At 32.5% G+C, this 17,211-nt stretch overlaps 1 long non-coding RNA gene across 1 annotated transcript; it reads left to right on the top strand.

Moving 5' to 3' along the window:
* Positions 1-10,256: 10,256 nt before the first annotated feature.
* Positions 10,257-14,115, top strand: LOC120425888 (uncharacterized). The gene is made up of 2 exons (XR_005606607.2): positions 10,257-10,482; positions 13,189-14,115. It is a non-coding gene; the product is annotated as an uncharacterized LOC120425888 (long non-coding RNA).
* The last annotated feature ends 3,096 nt before the right edge of the window (positions 14,116-17,211 follow it).

Raw genomic sequence — 17,211 nt, 5'->3', positions numbered from 1 at the left:
GTTGGTTGATGCTCTCGATACTTGAAGTAAGACCTCAGCAGACTTGTTATCCTGTTGCCAAGAGAGCTACCAAGAGGGGGGTGGTTGACCACAAAACGACAACTTTATGGACACATCTGAGAGTGGGTGGAGATTGTTACGAGGGACAGGGGTTCTCCCGCATGATGGCAAAATTTATTACTTTTTCTTTAGTTTCCCCTGGCGAAAGTTTTACCTTTGCGCTTCACTTTATTAACTATCTGGGGAGAGTCCTGTGGGCCATACATGACGAGACGATCAACAGCATGTGCGGTGCGTGTTTGTGCGAGTGTGTCATGAGAGATTGGAGACCTCCGGAAAGTTGGGACGGCCGCTTCGACGTGCCACAGGACGAGACGTTTTCGTGTTCGTCCTGAGTCTGACAGGATGACGAAAGGAGGGGTTGCTCCCCGTCATACAAAGTTGTGCAAAACTTGTTCCTGTGTTATCGTTTTTCATTGGAGTTGAATATATGAAATTGTTGGGGTTTCACGTTCGGTCGGTCGTTCAACGTTGACTCGCCAGGAAAGGTAAACTATGTTGAAACCAGCTGGGCCAGGATAATGAGGTTTTCTTTTACCTGAACGGGTCTTGTAATGAATTTGTTTACAATAGTTTTGTTTAATCAAAGTTGTTAAATCGATAATTATTACGACGATCAATAAGGTAACTTTTTAGTAGAGAAAATTTTGAATTAAAATTTATTGAATAAAAGCTAATATAAAGCTTTTTTAATCAAAGATAAATAACATTTCTAATTGTCACATGAGCTATTCTCCCAAGCTTTACCCGAAATTTATAAAAAAAATATTTTTCTTTTAATTAAAAAGCATTGAAAATTTACACTTAATTAAAGATCTATTCAAAATTAAAGAATCATTTAAAAATTATTTGCCCAAGCCCAAATCATCATCCATGCTACTTCTACGAAGTAAAGCTTGCACATAAAAATCGGTTTCAATATTTAAAATGTTTGAAGAATTGCTTCTCAAAATACAATGCATTCCCAACACATTTTGTCGACCGTTGCATTTGCATTCCCACGACGACCACCAAAAACGCACAGCAGTTCCAGTTCCCCTAAAATTCTCTCCCTCGTACTAATTTGATTAGCACGATCACAAGTACCTGCCTCGGCGTGGACGCTTGATCGTTGCATTGTGCGGTGACCACAAAAAAATAATCGTTGATGCGCGTAGCTAATTCTCTAAACAAAAACAACAGAAATTTCTGACTCACCTCAAGGGAAAAGAAGCGAGAGCCTCGTTCGACCGGCGATGCATGAAAAGCTGATAATTGATTGAAATTCGTCACGCTTTAGTACCTCCAACAGCTAAATTAGTGGTCGGCTTTTCTTGTTGGCACAACATCAAGAAGTGGAAGAAGAATGTGTGCGCGTGGAAAGTGGAAAACTTTCCATTGATGGCAGATGACAGTTGTAAAAAATGGGTGACAGAAATGTTTACCACCGTCGTTGTTTGCGGTTTTATTCAACTTTGGTAGGTGGAACAGAAAGAGTGCTTCAAGAGATGTTGGCCAAAATTCAATTTACAACAAAAAAATAACAAATAATCAAATATGTTAAGGGTTTAGTCACCAGAAATTCAGAAATTCTAGAAATACTTATTAACATAATGATTATTATTTCAGAATTATGCATATGTAATATAAAAAAAATCATCATAATATAAACGTACCAGAGTGTATTACTATGGAATTTGCCTAATTTTGTCTCGATTTTCTGTTTGTATTTTTTTCATTTCATTCTGTCAAGGACTCCATACAATTATGATCAATTTGGTGTTGTAGGAATTTTGGGACTTATTAGAAAAAAATTGTGCACGGAAAAGATCTTTTTTTTAACTATTCATCACTGAAAGTTGAATTCATAAAATTTTGATTTCAAATGTGTTTTCATGTTGCAAAAAAAAGTGATTTTTCGAATTCGTCAAAAAATATTTATCAAATAATTTTAAGATGCAAAATCAAATTTAAATCGAAAATATTTTATTGGATAAAGTACACTATTTTAAAATTGGACGCATGTTGTGGTAAAATGTTCAATATTCTTCAAATTAATAATATAGTCATGCCTCGGTTTGGCACCGCATATGGGAAATGCAAAACTGAGGCATGCATAACTAAAGTACAGAGCTTATGGGATTTTGGTTACATTGGAGACATTGGCTATAATCGTATGAAAAATCATGCAAACACAACAAAAATGTAGTGTTTTGTAATCGAGATGATGGCAACTTTCTGTTGAAGTTTTAATTTCATGAAAAGAAATACGTATTTTTCCTGTATTTTGAAAATCTAATTTTTTCCTCTGAAGAAACATCAAAATACTTGTTCTTTCAATATAGGTGTAAAATGACTAAGTTTTTTTTTCATACATTTCGAATGTTATATCATTTTTTCGAAAATACTCAAAAAATCACAAAACACATACTCAAAATTTCAGGTTTTTACAATGTAAGTATCAAATGATTGGGATTTTTCATACATTTCGAATGTAACACAAAAGTTTTTAAATAGTACTCAAAATTTTCACAAGACCACGTTTTTGCGAAAAAAAAAATACTCAAAATATCAGTTTTTACAATATGGGTATCAAATTATCGGTATTCTATCAAACATATCGAATGTAATGACCATTGTTTTTTTTTTAAATACTTAACATTATCACAAAACTACGTATTTTCCAAAAAAAAAGCTCAAGATTTCAGTTTTTTTTTTCACAATATGGGTATCATAGATTAGGATTTTAATGCATTTTGAATGTAATATTAATTTTTTATTGCATTAAATGATTAGGATTCATCATACATTTTGAATGTTATAACCATTTTTTAAATGATCCAAATTTTCACAAAACCACGTTTTTTTTTTCAAAAAAATACTCAAGATTTTCAGCTATTCTAATATTGGTAATTTTGTGGAAGAATTGTGTAAATTCAAAGAATATCGAAAAAAATATAAACGGTCACTATCGAAACGTAAACAAGATTCCGGATCGTGTGATACCAATATTGCAATTTTTGAAAATACGTGTTTTTGTGAAAATTTATATAACTTTCAAAAAGTGTTGCTATTACATTCGAAATGTAAGAAAAAACCCGATCATTTGATACGCATATTTTCCAAAACTGAAATTTTGAGTATTTTTTCAAAAATACGTAATTTTGTGAAAATTTTAAGTATTTAAAAGAAATGTTGTTATCACATTCGAAATGTATGAAAAATCCTGATCATTTGATACCCATATTGTAAAAAACAGAAATTTCGAGTATTTTTTCTGAAAATAAGTAGTTTTGTGAAATTTTTTAGTATTTAAAAAAAAAGTTGTTATTACATTTGAAAAATTCAAAAATTCCGATCATTTGATACCCATATTGCACTAACAATAATTTTGAGTATTTTTGATAAACATTGCAAATTCAAAATTCAGGAAAAAATCAAATTTTCATGTAATAATAATTGCAATGGATAGCTAACATCATCCCGATTAAAAAATACTATAATTTTTGAAGTTTGAATGATTTTTCATAGGACTTTCGCAAATCTCTCCCATATAGCCCAAATCCCATAAGCCCTGTGCTTCAGTTTAGCACTGGACCGTGCTTAACCGAGGCAGCTGAATGGTGCAAAACCGGGGCATGACTGTACTTCGTGGAGGAAAACTACCCATGTTATTTTTAAGGGTCTGAGAATCAAAACAATTTTTTGGCATTGTTGATTGGACTTCTGGTTGTTGAGACACAGCCTCTTAAAACTTAAATTTTGTGAAAAAATGTTTTTTTCCGTGTCAATTAATAAGTTCTCATTTTTCTACTCGTGATATCTCTAAAACTATGAACGGTGTGTTTCGTGGAACTTTTTTTTATTATTTTCGAAACAATCAGATTGGAGCATAAATTCGTTTAACAAAGCAGGAATGTTTTAAAAGTGAATTTAAAATTCGATAAACTTAAAATAAACGTCACTTTTTACACAAACAATCAATTTTATGTTGATAAAACATGCATGCAAAAAAAATAGTCCTGGATAGTATTAAATATGATAAATATTTAATTATGATAATATTAAATACAGAATTAAATTTGAACGCGCCAAGGTCAGGTCTGAACAGATTTTGTGAGCCAGTGTAGATTATGCTCTAGTACAACAGCACAAGAACAGACAGCATAATACAAACACACACAGACACAGAACATCCAGTGAGTTCCTGGAGTTCTGAGATTCAAATATGTAGCTTTGACCAGCAGGAACCGACTAACGGTTGGTCATTGCTCTGCGAACCGTACTACTGACCAGTTCAGACAAAATCAGACGCAGTTTAGCTAAGTTTAAGTGTTTACAGTCCACTTTTAGTCCGTCCAATTACTGACCGCGAAATATATCCTGACGATTTAAGAATAAATGTTTTCTGTACAACCCGCGAGTTCTGATTAATTTAGAAAGATCCGATTTTGCACGGCACCGGGAATCTGACGCTAGTATGTGCGCAAACAAAATTTTTTGTTAAATTATTTGAAATCTGGTGGCCTTCCTGACTAACGAGGTGTAACAAAAAAAAATATGAATAGATAGATGTAAAAACACAATTAAAAATAAATAGATGAAAAATAAATGCAACGGTCCAATTTTGAAAAAAAAAATGACCACATGTTCCAGATCATAACCCCAATGTGCCGAGGTGCCGAAAGCCGCCAACCAACCATTAAACCACACCAAAATGCACATTTTCCTTTGAGGTTGAACTATTTTTCATCTCGTTTGAAAATACTGTCGCCCCCTATTTCGTCGCGGTTTCCTTTGTCATCGACCGCCAATTGTCCCCGCACGCCGTTACCTGTGCCCTGCCAAGCCGCGCGGTCTTTGTGATGCGCGTGATAGATTATGGGAACTTGGAGAGGCCGCGGGAAATGGTCCGCGACGGGGAACAAAACTTGCGTCCGGCGGTAAGCGACGAACCCCTCGTCGCGTAACCTTTTGTGGTTTTTAGAAATTTAGACAATTAGACAACATTTATCAAGCGTGCGCGTTCTTTGCGCTGCACTGTGCTGACAGAATAATGGTTTAAACGTTTCAACGAAGATGAAAAAAAAGTGACAAATTTGTGTGAACTCCGAAAACGGTCAAAATCTGAACTTTTCTCAAGTTTATTCGAGGACACTGTAGACACATTGTGTTGTAAAATTCTGAGTTGTGTGCTTTCATCAAACAAAACATTTCAACAAACATTTTACGCGCAATTTAACCTTAAGCAGCAGTAAATTGCTGTTGAATGAGGAATTTTGAGCTCCCAGAAAAGGCCGAGCTGATGGATGTGTTTGGTTACCGGCTGGCAATAATTAGTTCATAAATCTCGGTCGGCCAGCGTCCACGAATGGCAGCACACAAAAATGCTCACAGGTTGGACCTGTTGAACGATCGGTCTAGGCTGGACCGAGGATTGAACTACAGTGAAGAGTACAATGTTGCTGCATTTTGTTCAAAGGAAAGGAGGAAGGGAACGGCTAAATACCTGGGCGATTTAGAATGCCAAGGCTTCTGGATGAGGAAATATTTAGCTTCGTTCGTGAAAAGGTCCAGCAGGCTTGGCAATTTTTATACGACATACATGATTTTTGAGTCTCGTAAATATTTAAACCGGAAAGCTCGTCCTATTTCCCATAAGTTTGTCTTTGACAGCATTGTTAAATTGTAAATTTTTATTGCATTTTTTTTTTAATTTTTGATTTAAAGGACACTACAAAAATAAACAGTTTTAGAAAATAAATTTTGAATTTTTTAAGGAAAGCTACTTCATGCTGGATTTTTTGTATAAAATGTTAGCCTATTTCCACAAAAAAAAATAACGTAAAAAACCTTAATATTTGCTCCTTCAACTTAAAAAACAAAAAAAAATCATAAAAATTGCGTGTATTTTTTTCAGGAAGCCCGTCCAATTTCCTACAAGTTTGTCTTTGACCACTTTTTCATGCGATGCAATGGCCTCGAGATAAAATATTTTTTTGCATTACAAAATACATAAATATTTAAATAACGAACGCCTTTCTCAAATGTTATTCTCGAATGAAATTGGATCCATGCACACAGTGAAATTATTGACAACCGGAAGAGATTTTTAAAGCAAACAGAATCCAAGGGACCGTGGAGGAAAAGATCCTTCAAGCAAGAGAAAATATCGAGGAGTAAAGCCAATCGAAGTATGCAGTTTGAAGGGACTGAAGAATTCATCGATAGATGGAGAATTATTGATATCGAGAAGATCGACAGCCAGAGAGTCGACTGTATAACATGTCTACAAAGTATCTCTAAAATAGGCGATGGTCGGGTATAAAAGTACCAGAAAAATTTCTGAATCAAGCTGGAATTGCTTAGGAATCAACCACAAACCACGTGGACACTTTTCTGGAAATCTTATTTATAATTTCTAAATCCAATTTATAATTTCTAAATCCAAGATGGTGGCCAAAATGGCGACGATGAAATCAAGCAAAACAATGCATGTGGGTTTGTAAACAAAGAGTGTGTCCTGCTTACTACGCCAGCGAATGTTTACTTCTGTCATGTCATGTAAGATATAAACATCCTCTGGCGTAAGCAGGATACACTCGTTGTTTACAAACCCACTACGTCCCTTTGGAATTGTTTTGCTAGAAATGTTGAAAAAAAAATGTATTTTTTTTTATTTTACTATTCAAATTTGACTCAAATGGAGTCGCAGAACTCGAATTTGATGTTTAATGTAAGAAAATAAAAATAAACGAAAAATCTTGATTCGATTATCCGAAGCTCCATGCAAACCTCCAGATAGTCGTACTTCCGATAATCGAGGCTTCGGATAAAAGAGTCTGGACTGTACCGAAATTTGGTATTAGGACCTGAGAAAGATTTTTTTGCATTAGTCATACTAATAAAACTTGAATCTGAGTACAATAGTTCATGGTCACAGTCGTTCCCCGCCAAAGCTAGAACCGTTTTCTTTCGAATTTCACAGCACATTGTGGTCGATCACGTCCGCCTTGAAACCTGTGTGCACTCGCGCGGGCGGCTTGCTTCAAAAAACAAACATAACTCGCGCTGCCCATTTCAAGGTTCATTTTCCAGCGCAAAACCCATAAAGCGTGGTGCGATGTGTATACGTTCAGTACGTTTCGTTTTAAGGCCATTAACGTCATTGGCCAAGAGGAAGGGTCGGGTCGGCGCACACACCATCAGGTATCATAAACGCAACTCACAAAGTTATGGAAAAAGTTGCCGCCGAGAACGATAACAAAGGTGGTACAACACGAACCCGGTTGGAATCGTTGTCGCTTTCTGGGGAACTTGAAGACGCGTTCCAAATTTATTGCTTCTTGGGAATGTACTCGCGTTCTGGACGAAATGAAGCAATGAGAAGCATATCAATGTGATGTGACGAGCAGGTAACGCTCGTAAACGTGAATGGATGCATCGAGGTTAGAACGAATGGATGGACGAGGACAGAAACGTAAACTTGATGTTTGAAATGCTGCTTATCAGAGATTCTCAAAACGATAACGAAGCTGCAAAAAAAAATGAAAAATTTTGGTAGTGAGCTCAATTTCATTCACAATTACCAAAACACCTTCCTAGAAAACGTCCTCCTCAGTGCAAGAACCATATTCTTCCCCTCAACCAACACTAAATGTTGAACATGTGTCAGAATCTCCAACCCACCCTGTCCTACTTTTGCTGGAGTTCCCCCCTAAAATTGGACCATTTTTCTTCTGGACCGTCCTAAATTGGTATCTGCTTCGAATTTTCGAGGGATTCACCGTGTGCGAGAGACGGACCAAACTTTGCCATTCGGAACTCCTTGGTTTGTTAAATATTCATGGACTATCAATCACCCCGGCTGAGTGTCCTCTCGCTTTCCAGGATGTTGTGACGAGCTTTGAGGTGAACCTGCTTTTTTGCTTCTCCCCTCGGGCATCAGCCAGGATTTAGGAAACTGCGGAAATATTTTAATTTTCACGCTTCTAGAGGGGGAGGATTTACAAATTGAAATCGTCGTTATTTTTCATTATTCAGGAGCTTGCCAACGCTTGGGAACGGGCAGCACCAGATAATTTGTCACTTGAGGTGCTTGTTTGCACAAATTGAGCAGCCCTATCGAATTGATGAATAATGCCGCCAATTTGAAATCTGATCATCTGGTTCTGGGCCTTTGGCAGAAAACGGAAAGTTGTGTTTAAAAATGAGATTTTACTTTGCAATACTGTTTTGAAAAAAAAACCATCATAAAACACACCGTTCCCATCGTAGCCAAATGTTCACTGAACTCACCTGTGTCCTGGCCAAACTTTGTTTCGACCAGCTGGCACGTCCCAGACAGCGAAACCGAAATGATCTTCTCCGCCGCGTGCATACCTGCTAGTCTGCCAATCCATCGAACGAATCCTGACGGTGGACCTACTTTGATCAAAACTTTTAATGATATTTACCGACCCTCGTCAGCAGAAACGAGCACGGCACCTTAACAAGGTTGGACGTCTTCACCAGCCAGCGACGACGACGGTGCAGCATCACGACGAGATTCCAGGATTTGCGCAATTGATTCCAAAGGATAATCGATTTTGCGGTGTGCTGTAACAAGTTGTAACAGTCAGCGGAGATAGTCAGCGCATGCTGATGGCATTTTGGATGGAGTGAAAATTTGGGAACAGACAGGTGAATCCATGATGTGATGTCTCGTGAAGATAAGAAGATTTGAAGCTTTTAGAATTCGGAACTTTATTTTTTTATATTTTATCCTACATTCATTTTTAAGTCATGTAGCCTTGTGGTAGAGCACCCGTTCCATAAGCAGTAGATGGGAGTTCAAACACCAGTCATTTTAAGATGGTAGATGGTGTCATCCACTTTTGAGGCAATAACTGTCAATGATGGTTCTGAATTCAGGGTCCAGAAATAATAAATTGAAATGAAAAAATAATCACTGTATGTAAAATGCTTCTACAAACAGCACAAAGAAACCCATTTTTTGATTGAAACATTCTGAATCAAGATTTGAATGATTTCCTAAAACAAACATGGCCGCCAAATGGCCGATCGGGAATGCTACCTTTCAGATCCTTAAGGTTATGTCACGTCTCCAGGTTCCCACTCCCCAGGACCTTGAAAAAGATATGTTATGTTTCTCCTTTGGCATAATGCCATTTAGCATAACGCTATTTGGCATAATGAAATTAAATTGTTTATTAAACATTAATTCCGACTGAAACTAATTTCTGTTTTCTTTCTTTAAGAGGGGAAAACTCTATTTACTAGTGATAACTGCCGAAAAAAAAAATCAATTTTGAAGCAGTTATCTCAAGACGAGAGAATTTTCCCTTTTTTGAACGATAACGACAATCTATCGTTACCGTTATCGTTATTTCGATAATTCTATCGGCGATAATCTTATCGCCGATAATGGACGATAATTCATTTTTAAAATCTTTCTGAAATCGATTAATTCAACCATATCATGTTAAATTTTCACTGCTTTCCCTAAGAATATATTTTTTTGAAAATCTAGTAAGTTTCAAAGCATGACTATGTACTCAAAAATGTTCACAACATACCGTATTATTTTTTTATTTTTTTTGAGAAAACATTTTTTTCTATAATTTACAATATTTGTATCAAAGAAGCGAAATTTTCCGTGTTTTTTTTCACTTCAGGCCGTTGCAAATATTTTTTGAAGTTTTTGTCTCTCGACTCTGATCGGGGTCGAGGGGGCAAAAAATCAAAAAAAAATAAAAATTGAAACAACAAGCCATGGTCTCAAAATTTGAATAAAAAAAAAGTATTTAAAAGTGTATTTTCGAATGCCCAGTTGTTTTGCAATCATTAGTTTTCATTAGTTTTTTTCGCCGAAAAAAAACTTTTTGTCGTGCTGTACATTGGGATTTTACAAAAATTGAAAATATTTTTGATCGATCCCAGACATGGCAAATATGAATTTAAATGCAGGAAAATGCATTTTACATTATTTGGAGTTGGTTAGACTTCTATTTCCTTTAAAATTTTTAAGTTTCTTGAAAAAGAAATGTTTTGCCCCCTGATTTTTCGAATCGACCTTAAAAAGGGGGGCGGGGACATAAACTTTGGAAAATATTTGCAACGGCATATTCTTGTAAAAAAACAAAAAAAAAATCACAAAATACCGTATTTTTCGAAGGTACTCAAATTTTCAAAAAAAATGCAATATGGGAGTTACGGCCTGGCACCCCTAGCCGTATTGCACCAACACTTGCAGACTTGTCATACGAAGCATTCTTTCTGAAATAATAAAGCAGTCTAGTTTCATCCTTCAACCAGTGCAGTGCTGAAGTCAATTATCCGAACCTCCCCACGGGCCGGGAAGCAGCCAACATGGCCCGCTTCCCGGGAACCCCGTACATAACTGGCGCAGTCGGTCGTCTCGGAGGATTACCGAGACTTAAGGTAAGTAATTATTAAGTTTTAGTACAATAAATTTAGGGCAAAAAGTCTGGTTCACCAGCAATTTCCTGTGTCGATATTGCGAAATCGTAGTCGACACAGGCTATAAGTGTTTAGCATAGGGCAAAATTAGATTTTGCAATAAATTTAGGGCAAAAAGTCTGGTTAACCAGCAATTTCCTGTGTCGATATTGCGAAATCGTAGTCGACACAGGCTATAAGGTTTTAGTATAGGGCAAAATTAGATTTTGCCGTAAATTTAAGTGAAGAAAAAAAAACCCCGCGTATGAACGTAGCCGATATGTGGATGATACGATGGTCAGCAGAAAATGCTTTGAAACGGTCGTCACCGCGTAGGAACGAAGACGATATTTGAACGATACGATGGTCAGCAGAAAATGCTTTGACATGGTCGTCGCGCTGACGCGATTGAAACGAAATATCCAAAACCAAAAGAGTTCTATAAAAATTAAAAATTAAAAATTAAAAATTAAAAATTAAAAATTAAAAATTAAAAATTAAAAATTAAAAATTAAAAATTAAAAATTAAAAATTAAAAATTAAAAATTAAAAATTAAAAATTAAAAATTAAAAATTAAAAATTAAAAATTAAAAATTAAAAATTAAAAATTAAAAATTAAAAATTAAAAATTAAAAATTAAAAATTAAAAATTAAAAATTAAAAATTAAAAATTAAAAAATTAAAAATTAAAAATTAAAAATTAAAAATTAAAAATTAAAAATTAAAAATTAAAAATTAAAAATTAAAAATTAAAAATTAAAAATTAAAAATTAAAAATTAAAAATTAAAAATTAAAAATTAAAAATTAAAAATTAAAAATTAAAAATTAAAAATTAAAAATTAAAAATTAAAAATTAAAAATTAAAAATTAAAAATTAAAAATTAAAAATTAAAAATTAAAAATTAAAAATTAAAAATTAAAAATTAAAAATTAAAAATTAAAAATTAAAAATTAAAAATTAAAAATTAAAAATTAAAAATTAAAAATTAAAAATTAAAAATTAAAAATTAAAAATTAAAAATTAAAAATTAAAAATTAAAAATTAAAAATTAAAAATTAAAAATTAAAAATTAAAAATTAAAAATTAAAAATTAAAAATTAAAAATTAAAAATTAAAAATTAAAAATTAAAAATTAAAAATTAAAAATTAAAAATTAAAAATTAAAAATTAAAAATTAAAAATTAAAAATTAAAAATTAAAAATTAAAAATTAAAAATTAAAAATTAAAAATTAAAAATTAAAAATTAAAAATTAAAAATTAAAAATTAAAAATTAAAAATTAAAAATTAAAAATTAAAAATTAAAAATTAAAAATTAAAAATTAAAAATTAAAAATTAAAAATTAAAAATTAAAAATTAAAAATTAAAAATTAAAAATTAAAAATTAAAAATTAAAAATTAAAAATTAAAAATTAAAATTAAAAATTAAAAATTAAAAATTAAAAATTAAAAATTAAAAATTAAAAATTAAAAATTAAAAATTAAAAATTAAAAATTAAAAATTAAAAATTAAAAATTAAAAATTAAAAATTAAAAATTAAAAATTAAAAATTAAAAATTAAAAATTAAAAATTAAAAATTAAAAATTAAAAATTAAAAATTAAAAATTAAAAATTAAAAATTAAAAATTAAAAATTAAAAATTAAAAATTAAAAATTAAAAATTAAAAATTAAAAATTAAAAATTAAAAATTAAAAATTAAAAATTAAAAATTAAAAATTAAAAATTAAAAATTAAAAATTAAAAATTAAAAATTAAAAATTAAAAATTAAAAATTAAAAATTAAAAATTAAAAATTAAAAATTAAAAATTAAAAATTAAAAATTAAAAATTAAAAATTAAAAATTAAAAATTAAAAATTAAAAATTAAAAATTAAAAATTAAAAATTAAAAATTAAAAATTAAAAATTAAAAATTAAAAATTAAAAATTAAAAATTAAAAATTAAAAATTAAAAATTAAAAATTAAAAATCAAAAATTAAAAATTAAAAATTAAAAATTGAGACGTTGTGTAATTTTATTGTAATCCATTATTACATGGAAATACAAAGGGTACAAGTGAATCGTAATCGAGGATTACGTAATCTTAGATTACATTCAATATAAATATTTATTTTTTTTTCATGTTTGTAATTTAGTATTACAAACTTGGAAATTTGTAATTTGAAATTACGAACTAGCTTGACAATTTTTCACCATTGTGTTTTCACGATACTTTTAAAATTCCCTAACCCAAAAAAAAAAGAACAAAAAAAAAAAAAATGGACGGGCAATTGTTACAAAGAATGATGTATTTTTTCCTGAAATTAATTCTGTTTTCATCAAATTATCCGAAGTCGATTCGCACAATATTATCATATGGTCGTGTTGCTCAATTGGAGCCCCAATTTGAAGATTTTCATTGGCATTTTTGTTAAACATTCTATTTACTAAATGTAAGCTATTTACTTTACTTTCATCCGCCTTTTACTTTTACAATAAGTATCAAATACACAAAAACAGCATCATGACTACCATAACGCTGAAAGAGAAAATGCACCTTTGTTTGACGATGGAGGAGTCGTTATATTGGCATTTTCTGTGTAACATTTTGTGTACTTGTTGTAAGTTGTCTATCTCTACTGTTATCTGTCTTTTACTTTCACTATAAACATCGAATATTAACCAATATTTTTTGATCCATAGAGAATCAGGATGATAATCACGAGCCGAAACCGAGGACTGGCAGGCAAACAGCATCGAAAAAAAAAAATCAATAGCATCTTCATTCCTTCCTTTATTTGATATTTCTAACGCTTTTTACTTTTAGACTTCCACCATATTCACTCAACACCCGCTTGGTAACCACGTCTAGGGAAAGCAGCAGACGTGCAAAACAACCAGGCTAATTTCTCCCCAATGAACCTAACCAGCGTTGGAGAGGTAGTAATGGATATGAAGAATGAGTTGTAATTGTAAAATTTGTAATCATTGTGGCGTTAACGAAAAGAACAAAAAAAAAAAAGGGTTTTATGCCGTGATTGAGGAGAGAGCAGACATAGCTCAACCTCAACCCAAGTGCTTTTGTCCCTTCCAAAAGCCTTAACCTGCGAAAATTCTGATGGATGCTACTAAGAAACTGTACACCGAATATCGCTGTTAGAATTAAGTTTGGTAGGACAAGTTAGCAAGAAATCGTTTAAATCAAACCAGAAAATTCTCATAATTCTTATGAGCCTGAGCCGCATTAACCAAATGCTAGGAATGTGATATCCTTGATACGTCAGGAATCCTTCCTGTTGCCATCCCGGGGCTCCAGACAACTAGATTTGTGAGGCCCTCGACACGTCAGGACTCCGTCTAGCCTGGAACAGTCATTGGGAATGTGATGTCCTCGATACGTCAGGCATCCGCCCTTGGACGAACTCCGCAGCAACTCGAGCACATCAGTGGAACTCAGAAAAAAAAAAAAAAAAACTAAAACAGTTTTTTAAAGTCGAATCGAGACGATTCGAGTCTAACGATGGGGTAGTTACGGCCTGGCACCCCTAGCCGTATTGCACCAACACTTGCAGACTTGTCATACGAAGCATTCTTTCTGAAATAATAAAGCAGTCTAGTTTCATCCTTCAACCAGTGCAGTGCTGAAGTCAATTATCCGAACCTCCCCACGGGCCGGGAAGCAGCCAACATGGCCCGCTTCCCGGGAACCCCGTACATAACTTGGGTATCAGACAATATATTAGAGTTTATTTTGAAAATACTAAAATTTTAACAAATTACCGTATTTTTTAGAAAATTCTAAAAAATTTCAAAATATGCAATATGGGAATCAAACGACGCAAAATTTGGTAAGATAAGAAGCATACACAATTTGAATGTATCTTTGAAGCATGCAAAATTTCGTTACGTTTGATACTCATACTGCATATTTTGAATATTTTAGAATGTTCTAAAAAATACGGTAATTTTTTTAAATTTTAGTCAAAAAAATAAATCTCATTATTCGCTCTACAGCATTGCCTTGGCGTTCTCGATTGCGAGATTCCTACTTGAAACTAGGTATCTGATGGCTTGATTGTTGAGGTAATTGCAATCCTCTTGTTACACCTAAGCATCCATCCCGGGATTCAAACTGACGACATTTGGATTGTGAGTCCAACTGCCTACCAGCGACTCTACCGAGGCAGGACCCAGGGAGACGACTCCTACACCTGGATTGAGCTAACGACCTAACCCTCTAGGTTAGACCGGGGCCAACATTTACTTCCCCATCCGACGGATGGCGTGATCAGACGAACCTCGTCTCAAAATTTGCCACCGGGACCTTCTGGGATCGAACCCAGGCCGACTGGGTGAGAGGCAACCACGCTTACCCCTACACCACGGTTCCTGGATATTTCCTACAACAAAACTCTAATAAATTGAAAAGCATACATAATTTCAAATCGTTTCATACTTATATTGCAAATTTTATAAAAAATAGTATTTTCGATAAAAATACGGCATTTTGTGATTTTTTTTTTGTATTTTCCAAAAAACTGTATCAATGTGAAAAAGCAAACAAAATTTCATTTTGTTTAATAGCCATATTGCAAATTATGAAAATTTGAGTACATTAAAAAAAAATACTGTATTTTGTGAAAAATTTTGTTTTTAACATAGATACTTTAGAAAAGTGAAAAAAAAACTTACAAAATTTCGCTTTTTTGAAACACATATCGCAAATTATAAAAAAAAATAGTATTTTGAATAAAAATACGGCATCTTTTGAAAAACTTTGAGTACCGTAAACCGGGGTGACTTTGATAGGATTTCAATTTGTTTTTAGAATATTTTCCAACAGGTAAGGTATTTTCTTAAGATTATTATTTTTAAAACATGTACTGGGGTAGACCACACAAAGTCCATGCACTATTTCGGAATAAAAGTTTTTTCAATAATGTTTAGAGAAATAGTTACGTTAAAAATTCTTAGTTTGAATTCCGGGGTGACTTTGATAGTCATAGTTTTACTTGTTAAAATCATATTTAAGATGTTCAAACTTCATTTGTACGTTAAATGTACCATCACTAAAGTAGCTGATATAGTATTTAAGAAAAAAATCAATGTTTATATTTAGTTAGCTAAGTGTATAAGCTTTTAAGCAAAATACATATAAATTTTAGGTAACATTGTTAAAAAGTCGGAATTTTGCCTGAAATTTGTTACAATTAGTTTTGTTTATAAAATTATCGATTTATATTGCATTTTATACTGAATTCGAAGCACGAATCACAAGTTTTCACATTTTACATGACATTTGTTCAACTGAAATTGCCTATAAATTTAGAGAGTTTTTATAATTGTGTTTCAAAAAACACATATTATTTATTTTTTACAAACTTTTTTAACCTTCTCCTAGTGGAAAATTGTTCAAAGAATCCGAAAATTCATTCCGTTTCCGATTAAAAATCATGTTCATTGAGAAAATCATGACACTTTGAGAAGTTTCAAATAATGACATTCATCAACATTTTCTTAACTATAGTTAACTTATTTTTTAAACTTGTCAAAATTTTATGAAAAGTTCTTCTTGAGGTACTTTGAACACTTCTCTACCACGGTCAGTATGTTTCTAAACCATTCCTTACGTATTTTATTTGTACTCTTCATTTTGCGGGAAAATCGCAAACCTATCAAAGTCACCCCGGCTATCAAAGTCACCCCGTTTTACGGTACATATTTATGCATTGAAACTTACAACATTTAAAAATATATTCTTAGTGAAAGCATTGAAAATTTCACATGATATGGTTAATCGATGTTAGAAAGATTTGAAAAAGAGTTATCGTCCATTTACGGCGATAAGATTATTGCCGATAGAATTATCGAATTATCTCGTCAGACGATAATATTATCGACGATAATTTTATTGATTAACAACCTTGATGAGAACGTAGGGCTACATAGGCGCAAATCGTCCTATTTTCAATGTGATGAGTAAGCCGTGTGGATTGGGGCGCGGGTTTAGTATGCTGAATGTGAATATTGCTGTTTTGATATTATTTCGGGATAAACGTTTTGTTTTTTCTAGCGCATGCCAGAGAATTAATTCAACATTACCAGATGTGAAATTTTAAAAAAAATGACAACAAATCTGTCATCATTCCCAGATGTAATATTATCATGTTTGTTTTACTGTGTAATGCCAGGGGGTGTCTCTTGAGATTTTCCAAAATTTTCACTTTTTATTGGCACCCTAACGAATTATTTAAGGTAAAATTGTCACATTTTTAGGTAATTATTTATCTCTATCAGTCACAATTCAATATCATGTGAACTTAAAAATAAAACAGTTTAAACAAATATCAGAAGTTAAGTTGAGATTAAAAGGGGTCACCTGATCCAAACAATGCTCCAATATCAAAATTATTGCTTCAGGGAGTCAATCTTGTTCTTGAACAAAGCCTCGATATGTAGGAGTGCAAAAACAATGTAAGCACTTGGCAAAACAACCTGTGTACAGGTAGATAAGTGCCTAATCCAAAACTCAATCCTGGAAACGTTTCTGCTGAACTTCTTCGTCCAGCAACAATAATAATCCTGTATTTGTTTCAGATTGAGTGAAAGTAATCTATTTAATGTCGTTTCTGCTGTCTCGTTACCGCAGCCCTTCCCCGAAAACGAAACGTAACACCCGTTTGCCTTTTCCACCGAAAACTCCCAGATCATTCCCTGAAAACGTTA

This window comes from Culex pipiens, chromosome 2, assembly GCF_016801865.2.
Source record: "Culex pipiens pallens isolate TS chromosome 2, TS_CPP_V2, whole genome shotgun sequence".
NCBI lineage: Eukaryota > Metazoa > Arthropoda > Insecta > Diptera > Culicidae > Culex > Culex pipiens.
This window is presented reverse-complemented; position numbering and strand designations above follow the sequence as displayed.